Source organism: Pteropus vampyrus, unplaced genomic scaffold (assembly GCF_000151845.1).
Source record: "Pteropus vampyrus isolate Shadow unplaced genomic scaffold, Pvam_2.0 Scaffold375, whole genome shotgun sequence".
Taxonomy (NCBI): domain Eukaryota; kingdom Metazoa; phylum Chordata; class Mammalia; order Chiroptera; family Pteropodidae; genus Pteropus; species Pteropus vampyrus.
In genome coordinates this window covers 223,932-227,826 of record NW_011889156.1, presented here as the reverse complement: position 1 = coordinate 227,826, position 3,895 = coordinate 223,932, and the positions used below count along the sequence as shown (strand labels likewise).

The following is a 3,895-nucleotide window of genomic DNA, read 5'->3' as shown; positions in this document are numbered from 1 at the left end:
GGGCACCCAGTCTGGAGCGGTGGACAGCCAGCCCCTCCGAGTGTGCAGCCCCACGAGTCAATCACGTCTGGATGCGGGCTTCCTGCGTGTTATTGCGAACACCTAAATTACACTACGCACGCTCGCTCACGGACGGGCAACGTGGCGGGGCGAGATAGGGAGCGAATGACCATTTAACTGCCCTGCCTTTGGGACCACATTCAGGCAGGGACTGTGGCGGCCAGAGATTTGGGGCGAGCCATCGGGCTGGCCCTGGGCTCCGTGGGGCTCCCAGCGTGTGCGCGAGGCTGCGTGAGGCCGATCCCGGGGTGGGAGGGACCTTGGGGAGCACTGGGAATGAGGGCAGGGGCCACAGCGCCTTCCGCGGAGCAAGGCCTGAGAGGGGTCCCTGAACGCGTCAGGGCAGAGGCACTTCATCGGGTCTGGTTGTCACAGACAGGGCAGCTGGGGACACGTACTACGTGACAGTACGTCGCGTGGCTGAGGGAGATGCTGTGGACGGCCTCTGACCCACGAGCGGCTCCTCTCGGGCCTGTCCTCTCTCACTGCTAACCTGTCCCCAACACCGCGGGACGTGGGGGGCGCGGGGGACGTGGGGACGCGGGCCCCAGAACAACGTCATTGCTGATGCTGTCATCAGTCTCCAAATTTAGAACGTGCGTCTTTTTGTAAACGAAAAACGTCTACATCTACAGTAAACGTTACAACTCCAACTTTTTGTCCTCAGATGACCTGTGAACCTCTATGAGGTAAAAACTGGGTTCAAGGTCATGTTCCCACCTGTTTACAAAGCATTCCAGTGACCCCTTTTTCCAAGATAATTTAACCTGTGGACCATGGACAAAAATTCTCTCCCTGGACTGACATCTCGTGTTTCTCACGGCCCGACGCCACATCCCTGCGGGGGTGGGGGGGGGTCCTGGGCCCCTTAGAGTGCCCGTCTGAGAAAGCTCAAGGCTGCCAGGGGACAACCCTGAGGCCAGGGCCCTGTCCTCCACCCTCCATGGGAGGCTGGGGCCTGACCCGGTGAGCGCCGGTCAGCAAATCCAGGTGGTTTCCTGTGGGCCAACCCCCTCCCCGCTGTCATGACTGTCCCCTGCCCGGACGCTGGCTGGCCCACCCCGCCCCCTCCCTCGTTCCTCAGTTTCCCTTCAGAACGCCGGTCACCTCTGTAGCAATCCAAGCAGCGATCAGGCCCCCATTACTGTAGAGCGCCACTGGTCGAAATCCGTCCTCGCTACTTAACTCGTCCACCTGCATCTTTGGTGCCATTTAAGCCAAAAATAAGTCAACCACAGCGGATCACAACATAGAAAAACAGACAACACGGGAAGTGGCTGCCACCCCCCCACTGCCACGCAGAAGTTCGGGGAGAGAGGACGGCCGGAGGGGACCGTGCCAAGACGCCAACGTCCGTCTACGCAGGACGTATCTGTCGGTCGAGCTCGAGTCCCTTCTTATTCTCATCAGACCCAGGCACCGAGGCCTCTGGCCTGGCATCTCCCGCTGCGCCCGGCGCACACGCTGCCCCCCAGGACCGCCGATCGGAAGACAGCACGCCTCACTGGGTCACACCCCGCAGTCACGCCTCAGGGCGACGCATTCCACACGGGGCGATTCAGACTTCACCCCGGTTAGCCCCTGCCCGGCAATGCCAGGCGCTGTCACACCAGCCCCACAGACGGCTTTCCCCTGTGACAAGCGCGGCTTTCTTGGGCCACTGGCACTATGCCCCGCGGATGGAACACACAAGCAGCGCAGATTCAAGCCGCTCTTGTCTTCCTAAAATAAGCGGTTCCTTTTCCAGGGACCGGGAGCTATTTTTCACTGCGTTACTTACTTGGCAGCTGTTCCTGAATTGGTTCCCACAGTTCCAAGAAGCCGTGACTCATCCCTCGGCCCCGCGAGGTCCTGGGCCCGTGGAAATTCCAGTGGGAGGGACACAAGTCGCTTTTCACGCTGGGAGCTCACAAAGTCCCCTGCGAAGCCAAGAGTGAGAGTTAGCAAATTCCATGACGACCGGGAACAAGGGGCGCAATTCAGGGGCTTGTGGGGCAAACGCTCTGTGTCCGGGCAGAAGCGCAGACGTTCGCGACAGGACATCGCCGAGGCGGCCGAGTCCGCTCCCTGCAGCCTGGCCAGAGTCACGTCCTCACGGTTCTCGGACAGACACTCGTTTTCACAGTGCCTTGTATTATTCTTTCCTTCCTTTTATTTTTATTACATGTATATTTTAGAAAGCAATAAAGCGTGTGTACGTTTTTTTGATTTTTGAGTGTTTTAATTATTTTTATTCGCTTGTCTTATTGAATATAAAAAATTAACATGATAGAAAAGCACGGAAAATGGCAAGTAAAGGTCTCCCGACCAACGACGCCGTCCTCACTCACGTTTGTCAGAGTTCCCGCTGCTTCGGTTTGTCTTCGTCCGCATTTTATCTGCGCTTATTACGCCGTATTTCAGACAGACGAGGTAACCAATATCGCAATCTCGATAGCTCTGCTTCCAGAAGTTTTCCAAGTGTACATGCGCATACACACCTGGTCGCGTACTTAGGTTTTCCTGTTTTGATGAGATTATACTACGTGCATCGATCTGCATCTTTCCTGCTCAGTGCGCTCGGCTTTGCTTTTCTCTCCACGCTGGCACGACTGCCTTCGTCGTGACCGTCCGGGGCTCTTTGATGACGGCGCCGTCACTGACTCACTCGCCGCGTATTCACGGACGACCCTGTCGCTCCAGGCCGGGCTTTTACGCGACGGGGCGGTGCGGTGAACACGCGCGCACTCAGCAGCCTGAGCCGAGTCGACTCCAGCCGCGGGATCGTGAGTGCGGGAATTTTGAATGGACTCAGTGTCACCAAAATGCATGTGGAGACGATTTTACCTGGCAAGTCCCACCCTCATCATCCCTATTAGCACTGAGAATTATGCCTGATGTACTTTTAATTCTTTTAAATTATGGTTAAATGGACATAAAATTTGCCGTCTCAACATCTGAAGTTTAAGCGTCGAGCGCTCCGGGGCGTCGAGGACATTCGCCCTGTTCTGCTGCCGCCACCTCCATCCGGCCACGACACTCTGTTCATCCTGCACAAACGAAACCGTCCCCGTCAAACACTGACTCCCCGTCTCTCTCCCCCGGCCCCTGGCAAGCGCCCTTCGACTGTTGGTCTCTGTGACTCCGTCTCCCCCGGGGACGTCCTGTGAGTGGCGTCACACGGCACTCGCTCTTCCGTCACCGGCCCGTTTCACTCCGCACAATCCCTTCAGGGCTCATCCATGTCGCAGCAGGCGTCACAATTCCTTTTCTTTTGCAAGGCCGAGTAATATTCCACCTGACGGATTGAGACATTTTGTGTATCTTCATCTGTCACGGACCCTTCTTTAATAGATTCTGACGCTTGCTGAGTTTTCGAATGTTCCTATACTTCAATAGTGTTTTTTAAATTGGAGACGTTTGAGATGAACGTGTACAATGTAATCACAAGTCGCTAGTCCCCGGTTCCCCGTCCAGGGAGGAGGCAGCTGAGCTCTGCCTTTCGCCCAGGCAAGTGCCTTTGGAGAAGTCCTTGGCATGCGAGATGCCTTCGCCACCATCCTCACCGAACCAGAGGCCTCTGGCTTCACTCCAGGCCCGGGCGGCCGGCACAGCCTGTCACCCGGTCAGGGGGATGCATCAGGCATGGCTGATACTCAAGAAAATGTCCCCCGACAGTGATTATTCTGGTAGTATATTTTTGTGCATCGATTTTTTTCATTTTCACAACACTTTACAGAGAAATTTAAGAAATGTAGCCAAAGTACCTGCGGTTAAATTTGAAGGCCACTGCCTGTCTTCAGTGAGAGGCCGTGGGCGTGAGCGACCGCGTGACTGTCACGCTCGTCCCGGGAAC

At 56.2% G+C, this 3,895-nt stretch overlaps 1 long non-coding RNA gene across 3 annotated transcripts in view; it reads right to left on the bottom strand.

Annotated features, from left to right (window-relative positions):
* Positions 1–2,270, bottom strand: part of LOC111731444 — a 56,642-nt gene extending 54,372 nt beyond the window's left edge. For all 3 annotated transcript variants that reach the window (XR_002777135.1, XR_002777137.1, XR_002777136.1), the window contains exon 1: positions 1,841–2,270. This is a non-coding gene — a long non-coding RNA (uncharacterized LOC111731444). The remainder of the gene's footprint in view (positions 1–1,840) is intronic.
* Positions 2,271–3,895: the final 1,625 nt, after the last annotated feature.